The sequence below is a fragment of the Chiloscyllium punctatum genome, chromosome 11 (genome assembly GCF_047496795.1).
Source record: "Chiloscyllium punctatum isolate Juve2018m chromosome 11, sChiPun1.3, whole genome shotgun sequence".
In the NCBI taxonomy this organism is placed as follows: Eukaryota; Metazoa; Chordata; class Chondrichthyes; order Orectolobiformes; family Hemiscylliidae; genus Chiloscyllium; species Chiloscyllium punctatum.
The window spans coordinates 98,878,303-98,893,870 of NC_092749.1; positions in this window are offsets into that span (position 1 = coordinate 98,878,303).

The following is a 15,568-nucleotide window of genomic DNA, read 5'->3' on the forward strand; positions in this document are numbered from 1 at the left end:
ACTTGGTGCTGATATCTCCTGGTACTGATATCACCTGGTGTTGACATCTCTTCATAGTGATATCACCTGGTGTTGATAACTCCTGATGCTGATATCTCCTAGTACTGATATCATTTGGTGCTGCCCTCTCCTGGTACTGATATCACCTGGTGTTGATACCTCTTGATACTGATATCACCTGCGTTGATATCTCCTGATGCTGATATCTCCTAGGACTGATATCACTTGGTGCTGATATCTCCTCGTACTGATAACACCTGGTGCTGATATCTCTTGATACTGATATCGCCTGGTGTTGATAACTCCTGATGCTGATATCTCCTAGTACAGATATCAATTGGTGCTGATATCTCCTGGTACTGATAACACCTGGTGTTGACACCTCTTGATACAGATATCACTGGTGTTGATATCTCCTGATGCTGATATCTCCTCATACTGATATCCCTTGGTGCTGATATCTCCTGGTACTCATATCACCTGGTGTTGATATCTCCTGATGCTGATAACATCTGGTGTGGACATCTCTTGATACTGATATCACTGGTGTTGATATCTCCTGATGCTGATAATTCCTCGTACTGATATAACTTGGTCCTGATATCTCCTAGTACTGATATCACATGGTGTTGATATCACTTGATACCGATATCACTGGTGTTGATATCTCCTGATGCTGATATCTCCTAATACTGATATCACTTGGTGCTGATATCTCCTGGTACTGATATCACCTGGTGCTGATATCTCTTGATGCTGATATCTCCTCGTACTGATACCACTTGGTGCTGATATCTCCTGGTACTAATATCACCTGGTGCTGATATCTCTTGATACTGATATCATCTGGTGTTGATATCTCCTGATGCTGATATTTCCTCGCACTGATATCACTTGGTGCTGCTATCACCTGATACTGATATCATCTGGTGTTGATATCTCTTGATACTGATATCTCCTAGTACTGATATCACTTGGTGCTGATATCACCTTGTACTGATATTACCTGGTGTTGATAGTTCATGATACTGATATCACTTGGTGCTGACATCACCTGGTGTTGATATCTCCTGATGCTGATACGTCCTGGTACTGATATCACCTGGTGTTGATATCTCTTGGTACTGATATCACTGGTGTTGATATCTCCTGATGTTGATATCTCCTAGTACTGATATCAGTTGGTACTGATATCACCTGGTACTGATATCACCTAGTGTTGATATCTCTTGATAATGATATCACTGGTGTTGATATCTCCTGATGCTGGTATCACCTTGTGTTGACATCTCTTGATCTTGATAGCACCTGGTGTTGATATCACCTGGTTTTGATATATCTTGATACTGATATCACTGGTGTCGATATCTCTTGATACTGATATCACCTAGTGTTGATATCTCTTGATAATGATATCACTGTTGTTGATATCTCCTGATGCTGATATCACCTTGTGTTGACATCTCTTGATCTTGATACCACCTGGTGTTGACATCTCTTGATCTTGATAGCACCTGGTGTTGATATCACATGGTGTTGATATCTCTTGTTACTGATATCACCTGGTATTGATATCTCCTGATGCTGATATCTCCTGGCACTGATATCACTTGGTGCTGATATCACCTGGTACTGATATCCCCTGGAACTAATATCACCTGCTGTTGATATTTTCTAGTACTGATGTCACCTGGTCTTGATATCTCCTGGTACTGATATTACCTGATGTTGATATCTCTGGTGCTGATATCTGCTAGTACTGATATCACCTGCTACTGATATATCCTGGTGCTGATATATCCTGGTGCTGATATCTGCAGGTACTGATATCAGCTGGTGCTGATATCATCTGGTGTTGATATCTCCTGATGCGGATATATCCCAGTATTGACACCACTTGGTGCTGATATCATCTGGTGTTGATATCTCCTGATGCTGATATCTCCTAGTACTGATATCACTTGGTGCTGATATCTCCTGGTACTAATATCACCTGGAACTAATATCACCTGCTGTTGATATTTTCTAGTACTGATGTCACCTGGTCTTGATATCTCCTGGTACTGATATTACCTGATGTTGATATCTCTGGTGCTGATATCTGCTAGTACTGATATCACCTGCTACTGATATATCCTCGTGCTGATATCTGCAGGTACTGATATCAGCTGGTGCTGATATCATCTGGTGTTGATATCTCCTGATACTGTTATATCCCAGTATTGACACCACTTGGTGCTGATATCATCTGGTGTTGATATCTCCCGATGCTGATATCTCCTAGTACTGATATCACTTGGTGCTGATATCTCCTGGTACTAATATCACCTGGTGTTGACATCTCTTGATACAGATATCACCTGGTGATGATTTCTCCTAATGCTGATATCTCCCAGTACTGATATCACTTGGTGCTGATATCACCGTGTACTGATATCACCTGGTGTTGATATCACTTGATAATGATATCACTGGTGTTGATATCTCCTGATGCTGATATCTCCTAGGACTGATATCACTTGGTGCTGATATCTCCTGGTACTGATAACTCCTGGTGTTGATATCTCTTGGTACTGATATCACTGGTGTTGATATCTCCTGATGTTGATATCTCCTAGTACTGATATCAGTTGGTACTGATATCACCTGGTACTGATATCACCTGGTGTTGATGTCTCTTGATACTGATATCACTGGTGTTGATATCTCCTGATGCAGATATCACCTTGTGTTGACATCTCTTGATCTTGATAGCACCTGGTGTTGATATCACCCAGTGTTGATATCTCTTGATATTGATATCACTGGTGTTGATATCTCCTGATGCTGATATCACCTTGTGTTGACATCTCTTGATCTTGATATCACCTGGTGATGATATCACCTGGTGTTGATATCTCCTGATGCTGATATCTCCTAGTACTGATATCACTTGGTACTGATATCACCTGGTACTGATATCACCTAGTGTTGATATCTCTTGATAATGATATCACTGGTGTTGATATCTCCTGATGCTGATATCACCTTGTGTTGACATCTCTTGATCTTGATAGCACCCGGTGTTGATATCACTTGGTGTTGATATCTCTTGATACTGATATCACTGGTGTTGATATCTCCTGATGCTGATATCACCTTGTGTTGACATCTCTTGATCTTGATATCACCTGGTGTTGATATCACCTGGTGTTGATATCACTTGATGCTGATATCTCCTAGTACTGATATCACTTGGTGCTGATATCTCCTGGTACTGATATCACCTGGTGTTGATATCTCTTGATACTGATATCATCTGGTGTTGATATCTCCTTAAGCTGATATCTCCTAGTACGGATATCACTTGGTCCTGATATCACCTGGTCCTGATATTACCTGGTGCTGATATCTCTTGATACTGATATCACTGGTGTTGATATCTTCTGATGCTGATATCTCCCAGTATTGATACCACTTGGTGCTGATATCATCTGCTGTTGATATCTCCTGATGCTGATATCTCCTAGTACTGATATCACTTGGTGCTGATATCGCCTGGTACTAATATCACCTGGTGTTGACATCTCTTGACACTGATATCACCTGGTGATGATATCTCCTAATGCTGATATCTCCCAGTACTGATATCACTTGGTGCTGATATTTCCGTGTACTGATAACACCTGGTGTTGATATCTCTTGATACTGATATCACCCGGTGTTAATATCTCTTGATAATGATATCACTGGTGTTGATATCTCCTGATGCTGATATCTCCTTGTACTGATATCCCTTGGTGCTGATATCACCTTGTACTGATATCACTTGGTGTTGATTTCTCTTGATAATGATATCACTGGTGCTGATATCTCCTGATGCTGATATCTCCTAGGACTGATATCACTTGGCGCTGATATCTCCTGGTATTGATAACACCTGGTGTTGATATCTCTTGATACTGATATCACGCGGTGTTAATATCTCTTGATATTGATATCACTGGTGTTGCTATCTCCTGATGCTGATATCTCCTTGTACTGATATCACTTGGTGCTGATATCACCTTGTACTGATATCACCTGGTGTTGATATCTCTTGATACTGATATCATCTGGTGTTGATATCTCCTTATGCTGATCTCTTCTAGTACGGATATCACTTGGTCCTGATATCACCTGGTCCTGATATTACCTGGTGTTGATATCTCTTGATACTGATATCACTGGTGTTGATATCTTCTGATGCTGATATCTCCCAGTATTGATACCACTTGGTGCTGATATCATCTGGTGTTGATATCTCCTGATGCTGATATCTCCTAGTACTGATATCACTTGGTGCTGATATCTCCTGGTACTAATATCACCTGGTGTTGACATCTCTTGACACTGATATTACCTGGTGATGATATCTCCTAATGCTGATATCTCCCAGTACTGGTATCACTTGGTGCTGATATCACCGTGTACTGATATCACTTGGTGTTGATTTCTCTTGATAATGATATCACTGGTGTTGATATCTCCTGATGCTGATATCTCCTAGGACTGATATCACTTGGCGCTGATATCTCCTGGTACTGATAACACCTGGTGTTGATATCTCTTGATACTGATATCACCCGGTGTTAATATCTCTTGATATTGATATCACTGGTGTTGATATCTCCTGATGCTGATATCTCCTTGTACTGACATCACTTGGTGCTGATATCACCTTGTACTGATATCACCTGGTGTTGATATCTCTTGATACTGATATCACCGGTGTTGATATCTCCTGATGCTGATATCTCCTAGGACTGATATCACTTGGCGCTGATATATCCTGGTACTGATATCACCTGGTGTTGATATCTCTTCATACTGATATCACCTGGTGTTAATATCTCCTGATGCTGATATCTCCTAGTACTGATATCATTTGGTGCTGCCATCTCCTGGTACTGATATCACCTGGTGTTGATACCTCTTGATACTGATATCACCGGTGTTGATATCTCCTGATGCTGATATCTCTTAGTACTGATATCACTTGGTGCTGATATCTCCTGGTACTGATATCACCTGGTGTTGACATCTCTTCATAGTGATATCACCTGGTGTTGATAACTCCTGATGCTGATATCTCCTAGTACTGATATCATTTGGTGCTGCCCTCTCCTGGTACTGATATCACCTGGTGTTGATACCTCTTGATACTGATATCACCTGCGTTGATATCTCCTGATGCTGATATCTCCTAGGACTGATATCACTTGGTGCTGATATCTCCTCGTACTGATAACACCTGGTGCTGATATCTCTTGATACTGATATCGCCTGGTGTTGATAACTCCTGATGCTGATATCTCCTAGTACAGATATCAATTGGTGCTGATATCTCCTGGTACTGATAACACCTGGTGTTGACACCTCTTGATACAGATATCACTGGTGTTGATATCTCCTGATGCTGATATCTCCTCATACTGATATCCCTTGGTGCTGATATCTCCTGGTACTCATATCACCTGGTGTTGATATCTCCTGATGCTGATAACATCTGGTGTGGACATCTCTTGATACTGATATCACTGGTGTTGATATCTCCTGATGCTGATAATTCCTCGTACTGATATAACTTGGTCCTGATATCTCCTAGTACTGATATCACATGGTGTTGATATCACTTGATACCGATATCACTGGTGTTGATATCTCCTGATGCTGATATCTCCTAATACTGATATCACTTGGTGCTGATATCTCCTGGTACTGATATCACCTGGTGCTGATATCTCTTGATGCTGATATCTCCTCGTACTGATACCACTTGGTGCTGATATCTCCTGGTACTAATATCACCTGGTGCTGATATCTCTTGATACTGATATCATCTGGTGTTGATATCTCCTGATGCTGATATTTCCTCGCACTGATATCACTTGGTGCTGCTATCACCTGATACTGATATCATCTGGTGTTGATATCTCTTGATACTGATATCTCCTAGTACTGATATCACTTGGTGCTGATATCACCTTGTACTGATATTACCTGGTGTTGATAGTTCATGATACTGATATCACTTGGTGCTGACATCACCTGGTGTTGATATCTCCTGATGCTGATACGTCCTGGTACTGATATCACCCGGTGTTGATATCTCTTGATATTGATATCACCTGGTGTTGATATCTCCTGATGCTGATATTTCCTTGCACTGATATCACTTGGTGCTGATATCACCTGCTACTGATATCACCTGGTGTTGAAATCTCTTGATACTGATATCTCCTAGTACTGATATCACTTGGTGCTGATATCACCTTGTACTGATATTACCTGGTGTTGATATCTCTTGTTACTGATATCACTGGTGTTGATATCTCCTGAAGCTGATATCTCCTAGCACTGATATCACTTGGTGTTGATATCACCTGGTACTGATATCCCCTGCTACTGATATCACCTGCTGTTGATATTTTCTAGTACTGATGTAACCAGGTCTTGATATCTCCTGGTACTGATATTACCTGATGTTGATATCTCTAATGCTGATATCTTCTTGTACTGATATCACCTGCTGCTGATATATCCTGGTGCTGATATATCCTGATGCCTATATCTCCTAGTACTGGTATCACTTGGTGCTGATATCTCCTGGTACTGATATCACCTGGTGTTGATATCTCTTGTTACTGATATCACCTGGTATTGATATCTCCTGATGCTGATATCTCGTAGCACTGATATCACTTGGTGCTGATATCACCTGGTACTGATATCCCCTGGAACTAATATCACCTGCTGTTGATATTTTCTAGTACTGATGTCACCTGGTCTTGATATCTCCTGGTACTGATATTACCTGATGTTGATATCTCTGGTGCTTATATCTGCTAGTACTGATATCACCTGCTACTGATATATCCTGGTGCTGATATATCCTGGTGCTGATATCTGCAGGTACTGATATCAGCTGGTGCTGATATCATCTGGTGTTGATATCTCCTGATACTGTTATATCCCAGTATTGACACCACTTGGTGCTGATATCATCTGGTGTTGATATCTCCTGATGCTGATATCTCCTAGTACTGATATCACTTGGTGCTGATATCTCCTGGTACTAATATCACCTGGTGTTGACATCTCTTGATACTGATATCACCTGGTGATGATTTCTCCTAATGCTGATATCTCCCAGTACTGATATCACTTGGTGCTGATATCACCGTGTACTGATATCACCTGGTGTTGATATCACTTGATAATGATATCACTGGTGTTGATATCTCCTGATGCTGATATCTCCTAGGACTGATATCACTTGGTGCTGATATCTCCTGGTACTGATAACACCTGGTGTTGATATCTCTTGATACTCATATCACCCGGTGTTAATATCTCTTGATATTGATATCACTGGTGTTGATATCTCCTGATGCTGATATCTCCTTGTACTGATATCACTTGGTGCTGATATCACCGTGTACTGATATCACCTGGTGTTGATATCACTTGATAATGATATCACTGGTGTTGATATCTCCTGATGCTGATATCTCCTAGGACTGATATCACTTGGTGCTGATATCTCCTGGTACTGATAACACCTGGTGTTGATATCTCTTGATACTCATATCACCCGGTGTTAATATCTCTTGATATTGATATCACTGGTGTTGATATCTCCTGATGCTGATATCTCCTTGTACTGATATCACTTGGTGCTGATATCACCTTGTACTGATATCACCTGGTGTTGATATCTCTTGATACTGATATCACTGGTGTTGATATCTCCTGATGCTGATATCTCCTAGGTCTGATATCACTTGGCGCTGATATATCCTGGTACTGATATCACCTGGTGTTGATATCTCTTCATACTGATATCACCTGGTGTTGATATCTCCTGATGCTGATATCTCCTAGTACTGATATCATTTGGTGCTGCCATCTCCTGGTACTGATATCACTTGGTGTTGATACCTCTTGATACTGATATCACCTGTCTTGCTATCTCCTGATGCTGATATCTCTTAGTACTGATGCCACTTGGTGCTAATCTCCTGGTATCTCCTGGTACTAATATCACCTAGTGTTGACATCTCTTGTTACTGATATCACTGGTGTTGATATCTCCTGATGCTGATATCACCTTGTGTTGACATCTCTTGATCTTGATAGCACCTGGTGTTGATATCACCTGGTGTTGATGTCTCTTGATACTGATATCACTGGTGTTGATATCTCCTGATGCTGATATCACCTTGTGTTGACATCTCTTGATCTTGATAGCACCTGGTGTTGATATCACCCGGTGTTGATATCTCTTGATATTTTTATCACTGGTGTTGATATCTCCTGATGCTGATATCACCTTGTGTTGACATCTCTTGATCTTGATATCACCTGGTGTTGATATCTCTGGATATTGATATGACTGGTGTTGATATCTCCTGATGCTGATATCTCCTTGTACTGATATCACTTGGTGCTGATATCTCCTGGTACTGATATCACCTGGTGTTGATATCTCTTGATACTGATATCATCTAGTGTTGATATCTCCTTATGCTGATATCTCCTAGTACGGATATCACTTGGTCCTGATATCACCTGGTCCTGATATTACCTGGTGTTGATATCTCTTGATACTGATATCACTGGTGTTGATATCTTCTGATGCTGATATCTCCCAGTATTGATACTACTTGGTGCTGATATCATCTGGTGTTGATATCTCCTGATGCTGATATCTCCTAGTACTGATATCACTTGCTGCTACTATCGCCTGGTACTGATATCACCTGGTGCTGATGTCTATTGATACTGATATCACTGGTGTTGATATCTCCTGATGCTGATATCTCCTAGGACTGATATCACTTGATGCTGATATCTCCTGGTACTGACAACACCTGGTGTTGATATCTCTTGATACTGATATCACCCGGTGTTAATATCTCTTGATATTGATATCACTGGTGTTGATATCTCCTGATGCTGTTATCTCCTTGTACTGATATCACTTGGTGCTGATATCACCTTGTACTGATATCACCTGGTGTTGATATCTCTTGATACTGATATCACCGGTGTTGATATCTCCTGATGCTGATATCTCCTAGGACTGATATCACTTGGCGCTGATATATCCTGGTACTGATATCACCTGGTGTTGATATCTCTTCATACTGATATCACCTGGTGTTAATATCTCCTGATGCTGATATCTCCTAGTACTGATATCATTTGGTGCTGCCATCTCCTGGTACTGATATCACCTGGTGTTGATACCTCTTGATACTGATATCACCGGTGTTGATATCTCCTGATGCTGATATCTCTTAGTACTGATATCACTTGGTGCTGATATCTCCTGGTACTGATATCACCTGGTGTTGACATCTCTTCATACTGATATCACCTGGTGTTGATATCTCCTGATGCTGATATCTCCTCGTACTGATATCATTTGGTGCTGCCATCTCCTGGTACTGATATCACCTGGTGTTGATACCTCTTGATACTGATATCACCTGCGTTGATATCTCCTGATGCTGATATCTCCTTGGACTGATATCACTTGGTGCTGATATCTCCTGGTACTGATATCACCTGGTGCTGATATCTCTTGATACTGATATCGCCTGGTGTTGATATCTCCTGATGCTAATATCTCCTAGTACAGATATCAATTGGTGCTGATATCTCCTGGTACTGATATCACCTGGTGTTGACACCTCTTGATACAGATATCACTGGTGTTGATATCTCCTGATGCTGATATCTCCTCGTACTGATATCCCTTGGTGCTGATATCTCCTGGTACTCATATCACCTGGTGTTGATATCTCCTGATGCTGATATCACTGGTGTTGATATCTCCTGATGTTGATATCTCCTAATACTGATGTCACTTGGTGCTGATATCTCCTGGTACTGATATCACCTGGTGCTGATATCTCTTGATGCTGATATCTCCTCGTACTGATACCACTTGGTGCTGATATCTCCTGGTACTAATATCACCTGGTGTTGATATCTCTTGATACTGATATCATCTGGTGTTGATATCTCCTGATGCTGATATTTCCTCGCACTGATATCACTTGGTGCTGATATCACCTGATACTGATATCATCTGGTGTTGATATCTCTTGATACTGAAATCTCCTAGTACTGATATCACTTGGTGCTGATATCACCTTGTACTGATATTACCTGGTGTTGATAGCTCATGATACTGATATCACTTGGTGCTGACATCACCTGGTGTTGATATCTCCTGATGCTGATATCTCCTGGTACTGATATCACCCGGTGTTGATATCTCTTGATATTGATATCACCTGGTGTTGATATCTCCTGATGCTGATATTTCCTTGCACTGATATCACTTGGTGCTGATATCACCTGCTACTGATATCACCTGGTGTTGATATCTCTTGATACTGATATCTCCTAGTACTGATATCACTTGGTGCTGATATCACCTTGTACTGATATTACCTGGTGTTGATATCTCTTGATACTGATATCACTGGTGTTGATGTCTCCTGAAGCTGATATCTCCTAGGACTGATCTCACTTGGTGTTGATATCACCTGGTACTGATATCCCCTGGTACTGATATCACCTGCTGTTGATATTTTCTCGTACTGATGTAACCAGGTCTTGATATCTCCTGGTACTGATATTACCTGATGTTGATATCTCTAATGCTGATATCTTCTAGTACTGATATCACCTGCTGCTGATATATCCTGGTGTTGATATATCCTGATGCCTATATCTCCTAGTACGGTATCACTTGGTGCTGATACCTCCTGGTACTGATATCACCTGGTGTTGATATCTCTTGAGAATGATATCACCTGGTATTGATATCTCTTGATGCTGATATCTCCTAGCACTGATATCACTTGGTGCTGATATCACCCGGTACTGATATCCCCTGGAACTAATATCACCTGCTGTTGATATTTTCTAGTACTGATGTCACCTGGTCTTGATATCTCCTGGTACTGATATTACCTGATGTTGATATCTCTGGTGCTGATATCTGCTAGTACTGATATCACCTGCTACTGATATATCCTGGTGCTGATATATCCTGGTGCTGATATCTGCAGGTACTGATATCAGCTGGTGCTGATATTTCCCTGTACTGGTATCGCCTGATGCTGATAGCTCCTAGTACTGATATCTCCTGGTAGTGATATCACCTGGTGATGATATACTCTGGAGCAGATATCACCAATGGCTGCAGTCTACCAGTGTCAGCATCTCCCGGAGCTGATATCTGCCAGTGCCAATATTGCCTGTTGCTAATATTTCCCTAGTGATGATATTGTCCAGTGCTGATATTCCCTGGAACCAAAATCCTAATGTGCTGATATTCCAGATATAGTCAATGTAGTCCGATGCTGATCCACTCTGGAACTGACATCCCACTGGAGCCAAAAATCCCAAAGCCAATATCCCCCTGAGCCTATACCCCCCTGAGCCGAGATAGCTGCGTATCCCGCATGCTGTATTTGCCTCACTGTTAGGTTGTCTCCTCAAGAGGCAAGGAGGTGATCAAAGGGCAGGATTAAAACCCAAGGCAGACAGGAGATGTAAAACCCCAGGGAAGGAGAGATTTTTAAATGACCCACTGAGAGGTGTGAATGCCCTGGGAAAGAGTAAAGCCTCAGGGCAGTTGTTGTTACCCATGCAGAGAGAGGGTTAATGCCCCAAAGAGAGGGATTAATGATCATATAGAGAGAGAGGGCTGAATGATTTGTGAGAGGGTAAAGCTCCAAGTAGAGGTAGTATTTCCTAAGAGAGAAGGGTAAAAACCGCAGGAGGCATACTGACGGGATTAAAGCCTCAGCTGGTTGGTTGGGAAAGGCTGCTGGGCAATCGAGGGAGGGTGAGTGCTGTCAATTGTCCTGGCTGAATCAGAAACGGACAGAACAACACTCCGCAAATGGACACATATCTCACCGAGGTTCGGTTATAAAGGTGGAGTGACCAGAAATTAACACAAGGTTTCACCAATTGCAACATTCCTCCCAGCACATTGCCACGGTCTTGGGTCAGTAGGGAAGATTGCCTCCCAATCCTATGCGATACTGTGGAAAAGCCCATTCAAATGTGTCAAATGATCCATCAGAACAGGATTAGTCTATTCAGACTCAAAGGCCGCTTGTACTGGTTTGTGGGTGATCTGTCTGTTAACTCCATTGAGTTGCCTTTGTTCAATATTCCTAGGATTGACCTAGGATCGACTCAGAATGCAATGGTGGTGGAAGTAAATTCACCAGCAGCTTTCTGAAGGGAATCGGATGTATGCACAAAATTGAAAAGTAAACTATGCATTGAAGAGAACAGTGCGGGGGATAAGCTTCCTGGCTGTTTCATAGAGCTGACAGAGACATGATGGGCCAAATGGCCTCTTTCTGTGCTCAATGGTTCTCACTGCAGACATTTGTAACATAAGGAATGCTATAATTATGAAGCGGTGCTCTTTTCTAGCCTCAATACTCACCAAATAGTGTATCACAGCCAGTCATCATCATCACCGGCGGGCCCTCTTGGACTAGGATGACTCTCTTCCACTCTCACGGTGAGTCTGTAGGTGGCTGTACAGACCAATGAGGGCTACACTGGGGGCAGGAGGTGGCCATGGGAAGGGGAGGATGGGGCATTAGTGTGACAGCGTGCTCCTTTCCCTGCTCTCTCCTGGCTTCCGCTTTTTCCTGACAGGAAGTCTCGAGGTGCTTGACACCTTCCCAGATGGTCCTCCTCCATTTTGGACGCCCTGGGGCCAGTGATTCCCAGGTGTCTGCGGGAATGCTGCAGTGAGGCCCTGAAGCACTTCTATCCTCTATCCCACCTGGGGCTCGCCTGCCATTTCGGAACTGGGAGTGGAACACCCTGCTTGGGGAGTCTCGTGTCGGTCACGGGGACAATGTGCCCAGCCCATCGCAGACAATCAAGGGGGTGTTCGGTGCCTCGATGCTGTGGATGTTGGCCTGGTCGATGATGCGTCTGTCTTCCCAGCGGATTCACATGATCTTGCAGAGGCAGTGTTGGTGATACTGCCCCAGTGCCTTGAGGTGACTGCTGCAGACAGTCCACATCTCACAGGCATAAGCAGGAACCATCAAAGTTCTGTAAACCACGATCTTGGTAGCCAGTACAGTCAATATGATGGCAAGGGTTTCTGAAGAAGAGTTAATATATTGACACTGTTTACCTCTCCAGAGGTGCTGCTGGACCTGCTGAAGTCCTTGTTTTTATTTGTAATAGCAGAGAATTGTGAACCAGTACTGCCATCTTCAGGTAGTCTAACTGAACTGCATGGCCTGGGCACAAACTTGTGAAACAGTTCTGAGGATTGAATCATCGAATTCATAGCAGTGAGGCAAACAGGGAGGTGGTGTAGTGGTACTCTCACCGATAATAATAATGCATGAAATTCAGGCTAATGGGTTAAATTCCCAGCAGGCCAGCTGGAGGAATTTCAAATTAATAAATAAAATTCAGGAAATGAAAATCTAGGACAGGCATGGTGGCTCAGTGCTCGGGACCTGGGTTTGATTCCAGCCTCAGGCAACAGTCTGTGTGGAGTTTGCACATTCTCCCTGTGCCTGTGTGGGTTTCCTCCCACAATTCCAAAAGGGGTGCAGGTTAGGTAAATTGGCCACACTAAATTGCCCATAGTGTTAGGTGCATTAGTCTGGAGTAAACATAGGGAAATGGGTCTGGATGGTTTACTCACCAAAGGGTTGGTGTGGATTTGTTGGGCTGAAGGGCCTGTTTACATGCTGTAGGGAATCTAATCTAAAAAACAGCATCTAATGCTAGAGAGACAGAAGTATGGTGCTTAGATACAGTCTTGATCATACTGAATGGGTCAAATCAATAATTCTTGCTCTGTGTTTCTATTTGCAACAATGTGTCCATGCCAGCTATCTGTGAGAGTAATTCACTTAGAGTCAGAGAGACATACAGCAGGAAACAAACCCTTTGGTTTAACTCGTTCATGGGGTCTAGATAACCAAAATAAATCTAGTCCCATTTTCCAGCATTTGGCTCATGTCCCTCTAAAATCTTCCTATTCATATACCCATCCAGATGCCTTTTAAATGCTGTATTTGTACCAGCCTTCACTACCTCTTCTGGTAGCTCATTCCATAAATGCACCACCCTCTGTGCAAAAAGGATGCCCCTTAGATCTCTTTTAAACCTTTCCCCTCTCACCTGTGCCCTCTAGTTTTGGATTCCCCCACCTCAGGAAAGGACCTTGTCTATTAACCCTATTCAAGCCCCTCATGATTTTATAAACCTCTATAAGATCATCCCTCAGACTCTGACTCTCCAGGGACAATAGCCCCAGCCTATTCAGCCTCTCCTACCCTCCACCCTGGCAATATCCTTGTAAATCTTTTCTGAACCCTATCAAGTTTCACAACATCTGTCCATTAGCAGGGAGACCAGAACTGCATGCAGAATTCCAATAGTGGCCTGCCAATGTCCTGTACAACTGCAACATGACCTCCCAACTCCTCTAGTCAATGCACTGACCAATAAAGGAAAGCATACCAAACACCTTCTTCATTAACCTATCTACCTGTGACTCCATGTTCAAGGAACAATGAACCTGCACTTCAAGGTCTCTCCGATCAGCAACACTCCCCAGGATCACCACCACCACACCCCTCGACCCTTCAACTTTTGAATGCAGATATAAAACTGATTTTGTTTAACTCTAAAGCATTCACTGAGAGTTATTTTAAATTGGACTTTACAAACAGGAAAGACACGATCATTTATTTTTAAAACAGAAACGAAAATAAGAAAAAAAATAAGTAAATTGAACTCTCCCACTATACAATCTCCTTGTGATTTTTAATACCCCTATCAAATCTTATTACAACATTTTCTTCTCCAGGTTCAAGATTCTCCAATCTATTTCTGTAACTTAATTTTCTCATCAATGGTGAATGTTTTCTGTACACTTTTTAATGCTGTCACATCTGTCTGAAATGTGGCACTTTACCCTGGATACACAACACTGTTACTGAAACCATAATTTTACTGGATTACAGAATTGCTATAGGATAGAAGGAGACAATTTAGTCCATTGTATCTGTATTGTCTCTGAGTGATCAATAGAGTCATAGAGATGTATAGCACAGAAACACACCAACTCGTCCATGCTGACCAGATATCCTAAATTAATCTAGTCCCATTTGCCAGCATTTGGCCCATATCCCTGTAAACCCTTCTTATCCATATACACTATTCTGGTTTCCCTGCTCATGGACAGATGTTAAATGTTGTAATTGTACCAGCCTCCACCACTTCCTCCTGCAGCTCATTCCATACACACACCACCCTCTGCATGAAAAAGTTGCCCCTTAGGTCCCTTTTAAATCTTGCCCCTCTCTCCTTAAACCTACGCTCTCTAGTTCTGGATTCTCCCAATTCAGAGAAAAGACCTTGTCTATTTATCCTATCCATGCTTCTCGTGACTTTATAAACCTCTATAACGTCGCCCCTCAGCCTTCGATGCTCCAGGCAAAACAGCCCCAGCCTA